At 49.0% G+C, this 17407-nt stretch overlaps 2 long non-coding RNA genes across 3 annotated transcripts in view; both read left to right on the forward strand.

Moving 5' to 3' along the window:
* The window catches only part of LOC133225237 (uncharacterized), a 98788-nt gene that overhangs the window by 77002 nt on the left and 4379 nt on the right, over positions 1-17407 (forward strand). The gene's annotated exons all lie outside the window — the stretch shown is intronic.
* LOC133225239 (uncharacterized) lies at positions 14132-17396 on the forward strand. Its single transcript, XR_009729077.1, has 3 exons — positions 14132-14632; positions 16563-16703; positions 17206-17396. It is a non-coding gene; the product is annotated as an uncharacterized LOC133225239 (long non-coding RNA).

The raw sequence follows: 17407 nt of genomic DNA on the forward strand, positions 1-17407 counted from the left end.
AGGAGTGTGGTTATGATTTGATTTAGATGGCATATAAGGAAGAAATGTTTTATGAGGAGGGTGGTGAGACAGTGGTGCAGGATGCTCAGAGAAGCTGTGCATGTGCCATCATTGGAAGTGTTCAAGGCCAGGTTGGATGGGGCTTGGAGCAGCCTGCTCTAGTGGAAGGTGTCCCTGCCTGGGATGCATTGGACAAGATGATCTTTGATGGTTTCTTCCAACCCAATCCTGTGATCTATGGCAGGCCTTAGCCAGCGAGCAGGAGGAGGTGGCAGCCTGAATGCATTGTTGGAGGGGGTCCCTCAGATCCTCTTGGAGCCGCTGGGCTCCCTTCCTCCTAGATGCTCCTACAGCATCTTCCTCAAAGGCAGAAGCATTTTCTCCCTCCATGGATCACCAATGCCTTCAACTTCTAAAAACAAGCAAAGGCTCCAGCACAGCCCTGCATGCGATGTCTAGCCAAAATGCAAAACTTCACCACAGTGCACAAGTGGGCTGTGTTTTTCCGACCAGGGAACAACGTTGGGGCCCTTTCATCACCTTTCTTCTGCACTTCTTTTAAGAATGATTTAAATTGGAGGCAATAGTATTGAACCTCTGACACTCAGACGAGACTCCCTGAATCTCGTCTTAAACTGCATCTATTTTCTATAGCCACTTTGCTTGCAGCTCTTGTGGTTTGTCCTATTTTTTTCTCCTAAGCGTTTGTTCTTTCCACTCTGTTTGCTATTTGTGCCATCTCCTTGAGATTTCATTTTTTGCCTCAATAGGTGAGAGAGAGCTGGTGGCTTCTGGGGCTTCATTTCCCAATCCTGCTGCAGATGCACTCCAGAATGCAGCACTTGCTTCCAGCCCTTCTTGAGCGGCAGCATTAAAACCCTTGTTCTGAACCCTCATTCCCCACTGAGGAGAAGACAGAGCAGAGGAAAGGCAAATTCCAGATTGCTCAGCAGAAAGGAAAAACCAGCTTGGATGCCCCTCTGGAAAGGGGCCGAGCAGTAATCTCATGCCTTGTGGTGGGTGAGAATGGCAGCATCTCCTTTGGATTTAGATGGAGCAAGAGCTCTTCGCACCCACTCAGCATCCAGCCTGCTACATTTACAGCCCTGATGTTGAACCAGCTGAATGAAAATACTTGTGGGCAGCAAAAATAGCCAGTGCTGAAAACCTGTGTCTGCTGAGGGTGGAAATTGCTGGGAGTTCCTCCGTGGCTGCAGCCCATCATTAGAACCCGTGTCATAAATAAGATGCGGTTGTGCCGCGGCCGGGCTCCCCCCATTCTATGGCACTGAGCCTGGGCATCGCTGCCACAGCCCCGGTGTCCTCACAGCCCCTTGGCCACAGCCCCACAGCCTGGTGACTGTGAGGAGGGTGGTGAGTGGCTCAGTGAGAAACAGGTCTTTTGGGGGGGTAAAGGATGCACTATGTGTTTTTTCACTGCATTGGCGTAATAGTGTGATGGAGGAGTCTGTCACCCCAAACACTGATGTAATTTCTATTCCCTCCCTGGGAGCATGGCCCTTAGTCTTGTGATGCCGAGATGGGAGTGGGATTATGTGGAGATGCTGCTGTTACTGCATCTAAGGAGCATTCACAAAGCAGAGTTTAGCCTTAGGAGGTGCAGGATGTTGTGGCCACGCTGGGAGCTGCCTTGGTCACAGCCCTGGGCTTTGCTTCTCCATGCAGCACAGCAGGAGCATGGTCCATCAGCTGCTGGTACTGCCTCCCTCATTTATGTTTTGGTGCTTCCAGGGCTGGCTCTCAAAGCCCATGTGGAAATGCTTGAGCAGCCATTCTAACCTTTGGGCTGCAATAATTAGCCTCACATGGCATCTGATCTGCAACATGTGGCCCAGGCCATTACTTTGCTTTAGCTGCTTGTTAGGCCCTAATCTCTGTTTGATTTCAAGGTGAAACCGATTTGAGTTTCCTGAGGTTTCTCAAACGAGCTGCAGGGGTGCTGCCCCCTTCAATCCTGCTTGTCTCCCGTGGCCCAGCCTGTGTCTGGAAGGAGGAAGGAGTCAGATCACCTGCTGAACCCGCTCCTCTGGGTACCATCACCGTGATGCTGTGAGCAAGGAAGGAGACGTTTGATTATATTCAGTCCTCACTCATCTGAAGTACCCATGGCCTCATTTCAGAGCAGGTGAGTCCCTGGTTGCTCTGATGGGAAGGTTTGCATCCTGCTTGCGTGCTCCTAGGTGGGTACGCTGTAAATTGGCCACTTGTTGTTACAGATGTTTGAAGCTTTCCATGTCAGCTTTGCATTTGGTTTCCCTTCTGCCCTAATTGAGACCAGAAATCCAATTAGACAATAATCCTGTCCTTTTTGAAGCCCCTGCCTGCAGCGTCACATCATCTGAGATGGGGGGCATGTTGTGTTAGTGATGGAACCGACCGTCTGTGGTGAAACCCTGCCCTGCTGCAGATGATGGAATGCGTTCTTAAGATCCATCCATGTCAGGAGTTGGCATGGGCTGCACTTTGCTGGTCCTGTCAGGGACAGCAGATGTGCAAACAAGGGGCTGTGGCATCCCTCTGTTAGAGATGAGGCGTGAGCCTGTGCCTCGTGCGGAAGGGAAGGCTGCTGCTCGGGTTTATTTGCACAGATGCACTGGGACGTGGGGCAGATATTTCAGTGAGGCCCCTTTAGGCGAGGTCCCCAAAAGAAGCTTGTTTATAAGGGGCATTTTCTTGATTCAGAGATCGTGGGGGCAGCTGGGGGCAGCCCCTGCTTAATGCTGCTGGAGAATTGCTGTGGCTGACCCTGGTATGAGTCTGTAACGTGTGTCTGAGGAGCTGGGCATGGCTCTGTGGCTCAGGACAGTCCCCAGTGAGTGTTACTTGTCTGTTAGTTGGCTCCTTAAAACACAGTAGTGCCCTGGAAATTGCTGTCCTTACAATGCACTCAAAATACATGTCCGTTACATGCTTTTAGTATGAGTATCCGTGTGCAGTGTGTGTGTGTATGTGTGTGCATGCATATCGTAGTGTCACTGCCTGGTTCCTGTTGGAACGGACCTTTAAGATCCATCCAAAGCCAACCCCGTGCCTTCCACTGGAGCAGCTTGCTCCAAGCCCCTGTGTCCAACCTGGCCTTGAGCACTGCCAGGGATGGGGCAGCCACAGCTTCTCTGGGCACCCTGTGCCAGTGACCTGCATAGAAAAGAAGTCACCAAGAACTTCTTCCTCACATCTGATCTCAACCTCCCCTCTTTCCGTTTGAAGCTCTCAGGTTTGTGTGTGTTTTGCAGGGACTTTCAGGAGTTTAGATGTGTACTTTGAGAGCAATGATGAAGTTCATGTTCATGTATTGGGCTTCAGCATTGTAGGCTCAGTGGTTTCTGAGCCTAAGGAACATCCATGATGACCATTCAGAGCTGGAAGGGGCTTGTGCAAGCTCCAAGCTGCCCATCAGCTGCCATCCATGCTGCAGTTCAAACCCTATCCCTTGGCTTCCAGTTGTGAGATCCAGCTGTGTTTATCTGCTGCCTCACAGTAGGCAAACTGCTTTGGGCTTGGTATTAACCATAGCCTTGAGCTGGGCTCTGAGCGCGCTGCACTGAGTGCAGCCCAGAACGCGGGAGCTGCAAGCTCAGATTGGCTGCATCTCCCTTCTCTCCTTCTATCTGCTATAGAAAAACAGGAAACTGCACCAAATTAGCTCGGCAGCTGAGCCTTCTCCAAAGCCACAACGTGGCAATTGTAGGCACCACTCAATTGCTTTGTTTCCGAGCCTGCAGCAGGCGTGTGTTAGGCCAGCAGTTATTTGGTGTCTCAGCCTGCTGTTGTGGAAGAAAGCAAGAAGGGGAAAAAAAATTAAGCAGAGAGGTTTTAAGCTCAGAGCTTCCTATTGCATTGTTCTCACCCTTTTCCCATCCTGGAAAAAGAATCAAAAATAGCTCAAAACCCATTTTTCTGTATGATTAAATTAGGCTGAAGTGATGATGGAAACAGCGCTGTCCGGCTCTTGATGCTTTAACGCCTCGTTGGCCAAGACAGAGTCGTGCTGACTCTGTGTATTTAAGTGTCCTGGTGGAGCTGGGCCTCAGCTCTGGAAGGTTCAAGGGTGAGTTTTGGGCCAGCAGGTTTCCATGGGGAGTGCAGCTATGGCCCCTTTGCACCTCCCATGTAGTGTTGTGAGTACTTCAGCATCACCGGAGTACCTCTAGATGGTGGTTGTGTGGCTGGGCTTTTATCTGATCTAAAAAACACCACTCAAACCTCGAAACAAGGCATAGAATAGTGGGATACTTAAAGCTGGGACTGTTTCAGCCATTAATTTCAATTATGTTTTCTTGTGATGGGCTTCAACAGCATCAGCAGTAGAAGGCACATTCTTGTACCTGGGAGATGGATGATTGCAGGAATGATTGTGTGATGGGGTGAAGACCAAAGGTCTTGAAGCATGAGGTTGGGAAGGAGGAGAGTCCAAAATTTCTGGGCATCTGGAAGCCCATGCAAAAGGAAAAGACGAAATATGGATGACTAATTCTGGGAAGGTTTATAAAAGGTACTTAGAATCATAGAATAGTTAGGGTTGGAAAGGACCTTAAGATCATCGTACTTAAATACATCTAGAAACACAAGGCATTCTATGGTGGTTTAGGAAGGAAGAATTTGCCCCAGAGGGACATCAGGAATTTCAAGGGAAGGGAAGTGAAGCCTCCCCAAGCTGCACCCACCTCATTGCTTGTGCTGCTCCCACTCATCCTGTCTTCAGCATAAAGATGTACCTGGTACAAATGCAGCTGTCCTTAGTTTGATTTAAAGTCATTTTGGCAAAGCTGGTGGGCCAGACAAGGGTAACAGAGAGGGATTCAACCTTTATTTTACCAAAAAAGCTGTTTTTTCCCCTTTCCTGCACTTCCATTGTTTCCCAGCCTGCCGATTCCTTCAGCCTTTGCCTTAAAGCCCTGACTCTCCGTTGGCAAAATTCCCCTTATGTGTGCGATGTGACCCATTATTTGACTTGTTTGCTTCTGGCTGTTCTCCAAACATGCCTTGCTCCCAGAGGCTTTCACTTGTGGATGCTTTCGAGTGCAAGCTCACTATGTCTGTTGATGATTTCAGTACAACCTCAGTGCTTACCTTTTGGGGAGAAAAAATCACTGCAGCCAGGGCAAGGGTTGGAGAAGTGTTTCTGCAGGGCATGGACCTCGGGGTGCTGCTGGGTTTGGTTAGTTGAGGCTAGTGCAGCTTTACCCTCTGATGGGGACCGGCTGCAGCCACCAGCCCCACTGCACTGGGATCCAGATGGGACCTGGGTGCTGTCACCCAGGGCTGCCCATATCTTATGCACCTTTGTGCAAAGCAACAAAACAGCACAATAACAGTGTGGAAGCCCTCAGGAGGACCAAATGAGGAGGACCTCAGCCTTTCAATTAGCTTCTAATCCCTGCGCTCCCATAAAATCTCAGCTGCAGGCTGCCCCCGTTTGGGTATTTCCACTGGCCAGGGAAGCCAGCTCCCATAGCATCTGCCTGTGTGGTTTAGGCTGGAAGCTCTCCCTGTGCCAACGGCCACACCTCTGGGCAAAGACCATGTAATTGCAAACTTTTCTTCTTTTCCCCTTTCCTCCCATTTAACGTAACCCAAGCAGACGCCCGTCACCAGCTCTGCTCCGCTCTGGTGCAAGCTTTTTCCACCTGGCCAAGTTAGCATCCAGAAAACAGAAATAAATATGAAAAGGAGGGGGGGAAAGGGCCGTCAGGAGGGATATTTTTAACCACATGACACAGAGGAGTGTGACACACTTGGTGTTCTCAGTGGGTGGGTGCAGTGTTATTTCATGTTATTCTTGTCGCTGGGCCCACCATTACAAGTGTACACGTTATTAGGGGTGTCTGATAATAGTGTGGGGCAGGACTGCTTGGTCCCAACCTGCTGCGAGGGGCTGGGTGATGGAGAGGGTTGGGTGGGTGCATGCCCAGCCCCACGCTGGTGGTGCAGGGTTTGGTTGTGCCATTGAGCATCATGAGGATAGGGAGGTTTAAATAAAGGGGCATTTTGTTGCTTCACTCACGATTGTTTTGCTTGCGCATGTCCATGGTGGCATTGCTGGGAGTCTGTTTTGCCATGTCCCCTTGTCCATCTGATGGTGGTGGTCCTCAGGTGGCGGTGATGGAGATGGAAGGAGCAGGGAGCCGGGGAGGTGGTGATGACGGAGGTGGCCGAGGCTGATGCCAGCCAAGGTCTGACAGGAACTTGTGGTTTCATAGCCCTATAAAGTGGCTGACAGAAGAGGTCCTGATTTTGGAGGCTTCAGCTGAGCTGGGAGTTGCCGGCTCCTCTCCCGGCGCCGGAGCCGTGTCTGCTGGTGTCGAGCCGTGGCCGTGGCGCTGGGGAGGGAGAAGCCAGGTTGGGATTCCCGGTGTGCCAGAGGGCAGGAGCCGGGCGCTCACCCCAGCCGTCGCCATGGCCCTGCCAGCAGCGCCGAGCTGCGGCTTTCCTGGCTCTGCTCTTGGAGACTGTGTGCAATGCTTGGAAGGGACTCGCTAGCACCTTGCTCCGCTGGGCAGGCGCATTCCCTCCCTCCCCTGGGCTTGCTGCTGGTGGTTGCGTTGCTGGTGCAGGGAAGGATGAGGCCAGCTGCAGTCCTGGGTCTCCGTCCATCTCCAGCGCACATACACCACTGCGATGGGCAGAGCTGGTGTGAAGCAATGAGGCAATAGAGCCCCGTGGTCTGGTCCATCACTGGCCTCCCCTCATGGCCTCTTTCACTCCTGGGTTGGCTTTCTCCTCCCTGCCAGCTTCTTGCCGTATCCACTCACACATTCAGTTTCTGTTAGATACCCAAACGCCCTCCTGGAGCCAGGCCAGGAGACTTGGCCAGGGTCCCTTCTCGTGCTCACTGCTTTCCTGTGGATTGCTGCCACCATCTCTGGGGCTGAGCCCTCGGCAGGACCATGCCAGTGATGGAGCAGGGTGGGCAGAAGGTGGGAACAACACCATAAGATCCACTTTGACACTTTGGAGGTTCACAGTCAGGGCTGGGGATGCAGTTTGTATTCTCAGTTATACTTGGGGCCATCACAATAAGTCATGTACTAGTGTGAAGGTTTAATGTTGGACTGAGGGATGCTCCATCTTAAACCAGACTTAGCCCTGAGTTACCAGCTCAGAAAACAGGGAAGCATCCTCCTTATCCCAAAGCAAAGCAAAGGTAGGAAGGAGAAGCTACGGAGCTGGAAAAAATGAAGTTGAATTTCTGTTAAATCCTAAAAGACGCGGATAAAAGGAGAAAGTAACCCCTTGGAGATGTTTGACTCGGATAGGCTTGTTCTGTAAAGCTGGAAATGGAAGGAAATGTGTCTTTTGGTGCATTTCTATATGAAAGATGGGGGAAATCAATGTAAATCTCAACATTTGGGATGTGCTGGGCCAGCTCAGAGGCTCCTGTGCCTCAGTTGGGTGCTGTGTCACTGGAAAACATGGAAGGAAAGCAAAAAGTGAAGCCCTGAGCATTCCCTTTCTCCCACTCCCCTGCTCAGAAATCTCCGTGGTGCTCCTATGCCTTGATCCCCCACCACGACCAATGGATCCTGGCTCTTTTTTTATGGAGACTCCCCACCGAGGTAGACGCTAGTTAAAAGGTTACTACCCAGCTGTGAAATATGTAGACAGGGTAACAGCTAAATGGCGGGGTGACCTCATATCTCATATTTATTGACTGAATGTGGCTTGAACTAGTCACCACTGGTAAAATAAACCACAGCCCCAAGTCGTGCAGGAATATTCCATGGCACACGGGCTCCTGGTTCCTTGTCACGCTCGCTCTTTCACTTGAAAGTTAAAAAAGGGGGGCAAAAACGTTGTCACCAACCTCATTTTATTCACAAGGGAGGTCCTGCAGAGCCCCTTCCAGTGCAGTGCTTTTTCCTATGAGAAGTGTTGGGAGTCTCTCAGTTTTGCACTGAAATAGAGGGAGAGAATGAGCACTCGGGATTATGTTTTTACCAACATCCACCCCAAATAAGAAGGCTTGATCAGAGTAGGACAGCCCTGTTAGGCTTTAACAGGGAGAGCTAGGGCCAGGCAGCTTTTTTGTGACACCTATGTCCATGTCTGAATTGCTGCCTCAGGGATGCGAAATAGCTATAAAAAAAGCAGGAGAGTGCTTTAGGTTTCATCTGCCTGAAGAAACTGATGTGGTATAGAGATAAAGTGATTTCATTTCTTACTTCTGCAGTGAATTAAACCCATTCAGCATCAGCGGTGTTTCCCTGAGCATCTCCAGCTAGCCTAACCCTCTGGAGGCAGGCGGGGCTGTATCACCAGTGAGGATGCTGGTGAGGATGCTGGAGGCAGAAATCCATTCCCTGGCACCCCGATTGCTCTGGGCATCTCTGTCTTGACATGGTCCATGCCCTTCCCACCAGCTGAGCCTGGCCTGGGGGCTGTTGCACACACAGTGTCACCTTCCTCAGCCCCCTGGAGCCACTGACCCATTTCTCCTTGCCTTGTGACCCAAAAGCCTGCGGGGTGTTGTAAATGCTCTGTGCTGTGGCTTGTTAGTTCAGGGCTGTCTGTGGCTCTTGCAGCGTTTCCCTTTGGGGATTTACATGCACGTGTGGGGGGATGCTGAGTGTTGGAAGAAAGCCGAACTTGGCACTGGGATGGGATACAGATGTTGCAGCCGTGAGCCCACGTCAGCATGGGCTGTAAACTGCAGGCTCGTGGTGCCTGCCTTTCCGTATGGTAATGGTGCAGAAATCCCCTCCTTGCCCATCCATCCCCTCCCCATCCACCCGTTCCTCAGATAAGCTTAAATTCAAGGGCTGAATGCGAATGGTTATGTGGAGGTTACCAGTGATGCGTGGTATTGATACCTAGACTGGTCATCTCTCCTTGGTCATGTCATAGGGCTCTTATGCTGATTATTATCATCATCAGTTTTTCCAAGCCACTATGTAGATAGATAACGAGGGTCAGAGAAAGGAGAGGAAATGCTCTTGTTAATGCTCTGTAGAGAGAATCATTCCTGCTTGTGGCCAGGGGGAGCTTTGCCAGCGTAGAACAACAGGAGCATCTTTCCCTGCTGATGTGACACCTGTGCTTCCCTGGAAAACTGGGTCACTGAGACTGAAGCCCTCTCTCTTTCCTCTTGTTTTTTGGGTAGGAAAAAATAATGGTGTCCCCTACTATCTGTGATAATATTTTGATAGGGAAATAAGTATTAAAAAGCCATGATAAACCTCCTGTAATATGATAGCACTATTGAGGGATTCTGCATTTAGGGACACGCTGTTGACAAGGGGGGAAGGTAGTGAATCACTGCTTTTCAGTCAGAAAAGACAACTTTGTTGCTTGCTTGCCCTTATTATTCTTTGATTTGTTTCATTTCCTGTCTCTGACTGGAGCAGGACCCTGGTTTGATTGGTGTGCCAGCTACTTCCACCCAACACAAGATGAACAGGGTTTGGATGTGTTTGTGCTGGTTAATTCCACCTCTGCTTCTTCAGCATCAAATGCAACCACAGTGGGGCTGGGGCAGGCGAGCATCCTCTGCTGTGGGGCTGAGACCATCGCGTTGCATGGGTTCCACCTGAGGTCATAAATCGTGCCAGAGCTGGATTAAAGCTTAGGTTCGATTCCCTGGCAGTTTGGCTGTGTTCACTGAACCTTGCAGTGATTTGGATGTGAGCTGAAGATTTATGCGTATTTGCAGAGCCCACGGTTCCAGGTCAGAGCTTGGACTGAGGCATTACCAGGGAATCATTGCTTCCCCCAGCGTCTTTGGTGGCCTCATCTGAAGCAAGAGGAATCACATCCAGCATTTATCTCCCTGCTGAGTCTCCTTCTGAGAAGTGAGAGACTTGATAAAACAAGCCCCAAAAAGCTGATATAAACATTGCTCAGGAAGAATGTGATCTGCCCTCGTTCTTAACAGAGCCAGTACCGGAGCCTGTGTGAAATGATGCTGGGAAGAGCATATGGGCAGATCATGAGCAGAGAGTTAAAAGTGGAGTAGAATACAGGTTCTCTTTTCTAATCTCAGTACATGCAAGCAGGAGTCATGGATGGATGGGATATCTTAGGAAAACCCCAGCTCTGTGTCCCTGACATCAAGATAAATGGGATGACAATGATACCAGTGTGGTACCCTCCAAAACATCCCATCCCAGGGCAATCCCTCTCTCAGGAATCATAGAATGGTTTGGGTTGGGAGGGATCTTAAAGCTCATGACCTCTTTGTTACAGCTGTTCCCTCTGGATTTGCAGAGTGGTTCCCTCATGTGATGCCCATAAACATGGCTATCATTTTCCTTCCTATATTCATCTGAACATCGTTGTCAGAGCTTGGATCACAGGTAAGGCCTTGTTTTGACCCGTGGGTGCAGGGATCAGGCTCTGCATGCTCCCCTGGGATGCCGTGATCCAAAACACCTCACCGTGCACCCAGCTCACGTGTGCCAACCCATGTACACATCCGCACACACGTGTGCACACGTGTTCCCTCCCTGGATGATCTCCAAATGTGTTCTGGAGCAGTTGGAGCCGTAACAATATGGCAATAAAAAATAATGAAATGCCACCATAAAAAAAAAGATGTGGAAAAGGAATTATTTATTTATACCTGGGGAACTAGGAATAATACACCTGCGTCAAGGGATGCCTGGCACAAAGCTGGCATTGCAGAGTGGTACTTAATAATGTTTTACCACACTTTATAGGCTCTTTCCTGCAATTAATGCGAACTAAAATCAACATTTCTCCAACTTGCGTTTCTGGCTCTCATTAACTCCCTTCTTGCCATTCACCATCTCCTCCCCCATCAGTATCTTTTCTTCTGTATTTGTCTTCTCAGTTTTTCTTCACTCTTCACTTCTCACAAGCTCTGCTTTGTGGCAGCTTCAAAGAGCAGGACCTGCTTTCTAATGGGATTAATGGAGATTTCCCAGCCTGGTGAAGGGTTTAGCGAGGGCTGCTATGGGGCACAGACACCTACCCCAGGGCCCTGGCATGGGGCTGGTTGGCATCACCCTCCCCTTGATCCCAATCCAGAGCTGGGAGGGTGGCAAAGCAGCTTCAACCACAGAAAACCTGTGGATGTGCGCTCGATGGGTGGCAATGCAAGGGGAAGGCTGGAGATCTGGGCCATCATCCACCAAAGTGAATTGGTAGATAAATGAAGTGAAATGAAGGAAAATGGTACTGGTGGTGCTGGGGGGGTGATTCCAGGACAGACCCGGTCCTGAGCCCTGCACTGAGTTGTCCTTATCTGGTTTTTTTCAGGAAGGAGAAACTTGCAGGACTCACAGCAACTGAGCCAGGCAGAAGTGCTGGAAGCTCTTGGAATTGCTGGACCAGGTCTCAGGAGATGCGAGTCCTCTTGTTCTCTTGTTCATGTTCCCCTCCCCATCTTTCCAGCTGTTTCCAAATGATGCGGTTTCAACACTTGCCTTTGTCGGGAACCTGGAGGACAACAGTGGCAACAGGTAAGGCAGGAAGTCTGAAGAAATGGGAAACTTCTTCTGGGTCTGTTTCAGGCTTCTTATGTTTTCATATTGCAGGAATCAGGCAGAAATATCTGATGGTGAAAATGTCCCCAGTGTGACGGACACTGTCTCTGTTACTTCACTTGTTCAGTGTTTTCTTCCTGCTGCATCCCACCCTCACACCCCAAATAACTTCTGTTAATTCCCACCCCAAAAAGTGGGAGATTGTTTTGCTTCATTTTCCCTCCTGATTTTCAGATTGAAGACTTTCTGGGTTTAGTTTCTATTCTTTTAAACAAAAGCCCAGGTTTTCCATGCAAAAATACTTTGGATGATAGACTGTCCCTCTCTCAAAATCTACCCCAAAAGACATGGATTTATTCCTAATTGCACTGACATTATTTAGCACTAGTCATATGTATTTAATTAGATCAAATAAGCTGGGAGAATAATTAAAAGGAAGGGTTTTCTCTGTGCTAGTGAGCCCCAGGTGAGAAACTGAAGGGAGGAAAGGGTAAGCTCCAAGGCTTCGTGCTGCAGGGCCTGAAGCTGAAGCCACAATGGGCATTTGGTGATGGCATGGGAAGCCCATCCGAGCCTTGCAGTCATTACAGCGAGAGGGCTTTTTCTTTCTTAATCAAGAGCAGTTGCTAACATGCCTCAGATGATGGGACAGCTCCATCTGCCATCTCATGCAGATGTGGGGAGGGTGGGGGAAATAGGACCCACATGTTATCAGCTGATACATGAAACAGAGGGAGGATTATTAAGGCGGATAAAGGCCACGAGGAGAGAGGAGCTGTGCCTGCTGCTGAGCCCATCTCTCCCTCCAAGCCTCCGCTCCCTCCTCTCCCTCTTCCCCACAAACCCCAGTTAAATGATGAAAAGGCTGCTGTCAGGGCTGTGGGATTGATGTGGATAAGGGCGCAGCCAGGCCTGGCATTACAGAATGAGATCCACGTGTTGCTCCTGCAGGGTGATCTATAGGCAGGTTTCTGGGGATCAGCAGGGAAGTGAAATACAGCGTTGGGTCCCTGGCTGGCTCCAGTCTCACCCCATTGCCCTGTCCCCTACCAGTCTGCCATTACCCACACCTCCGTTACTTCTCCATACAAGGCCAGGCATCCCAGAATGCAGCGTGTCCAGCCTGAGGACCCTGTTTCCCTGCAGGCTATGGTCTTCCCTGTGTGAGTCTGCTTGTTAAATGCATGCCTCCACACATGTATATTTGAGGAGGCAGCACGTGGTTATTATATGTCTCTGGAATCTGATTAATATCAACCTAGGCATAGTATTAATAACTTAATATACCCCAACATATAATGCTAATAATTTAATATACCCTAACATATATTTTCTCTTGACTCCCCCACAGCCCAAGTAAAGACTTAGAGACTTGCTTCAAATAAGATTATCGCTGTTTGTCTCCTCTCAGCTTTAACCTTCCCAGCTTTTCCCATTAAAACACAGAGGGAGAAAAGAAACAAGGTGCTGTATAAAAGGACAGGAGCCTCTAAACCTGTGACCATGAGGGCTTTGATGGAGCGGGTTCCCACAGTGCTGGCTGTGGGATGTCAGTGGTTGCAGTGGCCTCCCTGAAGGCTCCAGTGTTTCCAAGACGAAGGGGTTTGGCACTGCTGTTTAGGAATTGTCTTGCTCAGACTCTGCTGCAGTTTCTCCATCTCCAGACCAGGGCTGACACTAACTGCCCATTTGCCATGCGTTTCCAGACACGTGGCTGGGAAGTGCCCTATGAAAACCCAGGCATTGTTATAAGGAGAAAATCATTAATAGATTCATATAACTCCACGCTCCTTAAAACAAACCTCATGTGGATGGAAGAGACCAGATCTGAATCAACCTTGAGCCTTTCACAATCAAACTCAAACTGGTTTTAATCAGCAGTGCCAAATAAGCTGTATTTTCCATGGTTTCTTTCCCCCCCATCTCCTTTCAGTATCAGCCACTCCAGAAGAGCACTGATGAGGAGAGGGGAGCTGTGCCTGACTCCAGGTCTTAATGAACATCATTCTCAAACAGCAACAACCAAATACCCTGCTTGGGCTGGCCAGGCCTCAGGTTGCTCTCAGCTACATCAGGATCTCAGCCAGCCTTTCTGAGCGTGTCATCCTGTGGCTAGAGCATCACTGTTTGTCCATAGAGTTTGGACAAGGTTTGGTTTAAGCCCCATGAGATGGGGCTGATGATCACCTTCTGTTTGCAGCAGTTTCTTATTCTGCCTCCCAGAGCTGCTCCTGTGGTTGTTTGGGAGACAGAAATAGCTTTTGGCTAAGAGGAGGATGAGGCTGAGCATCCTGAGCTGTCAGGGTGAGTCAGCAGCCTGGAGTGATGGAGCTGCCTGCAAGGAAACACCCTTGGAGGGCAGCCCAGTGATGTCCACCTCATCTCTGCCTGCACTGGGGACCTCTCTCCAGCAGGACATGGGGATGTTCTCATTGCTTTTTAAGTGCCCTCTATGAGCTTGGTGGCCTGAGAAGGCCACCACCCCTGCCTTTCACCAGCATGGGACAGCCTCCAACTGGAAAAGGATGGGAGAGCTAACTGTCCTTATGATAATGACATTTGTCTGTCCCTCTTTCCTTCATCCAGACTTCAGGTTCAACATGTATCTTGATGCCATCTGCTTGGGGACTGGGACGAAATCACTGGTGGTGGGATTCGTTGAGAAGGAAAAGGGAACTTCTCACTTTATCTTCTTTCCTTACACTGAATTTAAGCTCATCTCTGGGGTGGAGAAGGTAGAGACTTAGCATCTTGTGAGCTGTCAAGGAGGAAAAACTGGGAAAAAATGCCCCAGCAATTAGCATGTTCCTAATGCACACCTGATTTTAGTAAAAGCTGTCAAGTCTGCTAGCAAGTTCATTTCCAAGTACTATATTTAGGGATGCGTCTTGCAGTGACATATGTGGAGGATGACGCATGGATCAGTCTCATTCCTGCATGGGAAACTTCCAGTCTGTGCTGCTTTCACTGGCTGGAATAAATGAGCACCCTCCTGGTGATTCCATCAGGCCATGTGAGCAGGAAATATGCAGGTCCTTGGGAGCTGCAGGAGTGCAGGATTGTGTAACTCATTGGCAAAAGTGTGTGTATCTATTGGCAATCTATTGTCAAGTTTAGGTCCAGACCAGTAATGGTGTTTAATCACCAACCTCTTTGTAATTACACTGGTATGTAGATGTTTAACTGCATTTTGCCCCCAGCTAAACTAGGTCCATCTTTATTAATCTGTGTGCAAAGCTGTGTAGTAACTTTTAAGCAACTCCTAGCTCCTGGTGATGCTGAGACCATTTTTCAGCTCAGTTGGCCAACTTATGTGTAGTAAAGCAGGTGAGCTTGAATTTAAATCTAACCCTGCCTGAGGTTCATGAGAATGGCACAGTCATTGCACTGTCAACAAACACTTTCTAACAGTAATGCCAGTGCTCTAAAGCAATTTCCTTCTGATGTTGCTTAAGATGACGACAATGACTTGCAAAAGCCAGAAGCTTCCAGATGCTTTGGCCAGGCGGGATGTCCTGCTGATGCTCTGAGGGTCCTGTGCTTGGATGAGACTCTGCATCCCATCAACCTGCAGGATGAGTGAGCAGGTTGTGTCTGGGCTAGACTGAGGAAGAAAGACCAAGAGCAGAACTGCTGATACAACAGTGGGGTGAGTTCAGGGGTTGCAAGCAAAAGGCATATTCCTCTCTTTGCAATTTCTGCATGGACTGTTCTTTTAATTGCATTTTATGGCATTTCTGCAGACACCAGTGCAGGAATACACAGTCCTGTCACTGAGGAGAGCCTGCCACGTCCTGTTCCTGCTTTCCTATGTAGCACTGGCTAGATTCCTTAGTGATGAGAGTATATTGATGCACATGCATTGTGGGTGGTTGAAGTTCTTGGTATCTGTGCTGGAGCGTGATTAACAGGTGAGCAAAAAAGAAGGGTGCAAAAGGCACTGCACAAATCCTGAATAAAGGAGTTTCCTTGCCAAAAAATGTGCTGCAATCAGGCAGGAGCAGAGCAGATGTGACTCCCTAACAATCCCTTCTTCCCATTGATTCTTTTTAAGGAGAGTGCTCTTGAACCACTGTGGATGATAGTCTCCCTGTAGCTGTTTCTCCATACGATCTCACGAAGATGAAGCATCAGTAAGTACATCACCAGAGACAACTCCTTAGCCAGGCTCTTTGGTGCCTGTGTCACAAGTCAAGTTATTACATGCTGCATCCAATGTGACTGGCGTTACTCACCATGTTTACTCTCCTGCAGTGCAGATCCAGTCATGCCAGCCAGCAAATGCCATCTGAAATGTGTGGCATGGACTTATGTGCTAGCTACGTTAGGTCACGTAAGTCTTTCCCAAGGGGTATAATTAGGGATCAGCACACCCACCTTACACATGTGGGGCTTGACAAGGCTTGTTGGGCTGTGACCCCCCCCAGCTTGCACTGAAGCCTGCCCAGAGGGCTGGCCAAGGTCATGGGCTGCAGATACATGGGTTTGCACATAGCAGTGTGACAGCTACCCTGGCCATGCCACCCACTTGCAACCCATGCCCGTTTGCTCACTGCTTACCTCTTGCAACCAACACAGGCTTGGAGGTGACCTGTGCTCTGCTATGAAATATTACTGGGGGGACCTTTTTACACAGGTAATTTGGCCATGAATGTGTTGTGTTAAAAAATCAACCTCTTCAAAGTGAAGGCATTTTGCTTCTTCCATTGCTGCAGCTTCCTCCCCTTTTCCCGTAGCATAAATAGGAATGGATATTTATTTTTTATTAAATTTAGATTCTTATTTTTGTGAGAAGACACCCAAAAAAATGGCAAAGAGGTAAATGTGAAATCTCCGCTTATTTAAAGACAACAAAGTCATCCTACTTGGCAGGACATTTCCAAGAGAATATGAGAATGTAAGATCAGGCCTATTTGAAAAATAATTGCCTTCTTTAATAGACAAGTGGCAAAGAGGAAACTGTTCTCATTTAAACACAGCCTATACCTGCAGTTTATAAGCTTCCTATTAATCTCAGGCTTATCCTTTTGCTTTCCAGCTTCAGATCTTTCTCTTTTCCTTTGTACACCTTCCTGACTCCTTTTCTCTCTCATGTAGGAGGCCAACCTCTCCAACGTGTGCTTCAGCATCGTGCATCCAGAGTGTGTGTCCTAGCATCAAAATATCCCAGCATCATCAGGGTACTTCAGCGCACAGAGGCTGCTGTCTATGAGGTCTTTATGCAGCTATCTATCCCAGGTAAGTGTCTGGTCCGGGCCTGGGCAGATGCAAGTTGGAATTATCCATGTTGGATTATGAAGACAGGCTGAGAAAGTTGGGGCTGTTCAGCCTGGAGAAGAGAAGGCTGCGTGGAGACCTCATAGCAGCCTTCCAGTATCTGAAGGGGGGATATAGGGATGCTGGGGATGGACTCTTCATTAGGGACTGTAGTGGTAGGACAAGGGGTAATGGGTTAAAACTTAAACAGGGGAAGTTTAGATTGGATATAAGGAGGAAATTCTTTCCTGATAGGATGGTGAGGCACTGGAATGGGTTGCCCAGGGAGGTTGTGAATGCTCCATCCCTGGCAGTGTTCAAGGCCAGGCTGGATGAGGCCTTGGGTAATATGGTTTAGTGTGAGGTGTCCCTGCCTATGGCAGGGGGGTTGGAACTCGATGATCTTAAGGTCCTTTCGAACCCTAACTATTCTATGATTCTATGTTTCTCAGTCATACGTCTCGTTAGATCTCTGATCTTCTAGACAGGAAAACCACAGCCTTCAGAAGGGGAGGAGGATGCCTCCAGTTCAGCTCTAAGAGGGGACAAAATCCTGTATTTCCTTTTAATTGATTTTTTTAACTCTGCCCTTCTAAAAAGGCTGAACTAAAACCCAAGGCCACGTAGGTACGAAACAGAGCAACCCACGTCAGCAAGGAGCTTGCTCTTCATCAGCCATCCTGGGG

Source organism: Neopsephotus bourkii, unplaced genomic scaffold, assembly GCF_033783945.1.
Source record: "Neopsephotus bourkii isolate Nb327-2 ecotype Australia unplaced genomic scaffold, CSIRO-AGI_Nbou_v1 NB_1749, whole genome shotgun sequence".
Taxonomy (NCBI): domain Eukaryota; kingdom Metazoa; phylum Chordata; class Aves; order Psittaciformes; family Psittacidae; genus Neopsephotus; species Neopsephotus bourkii.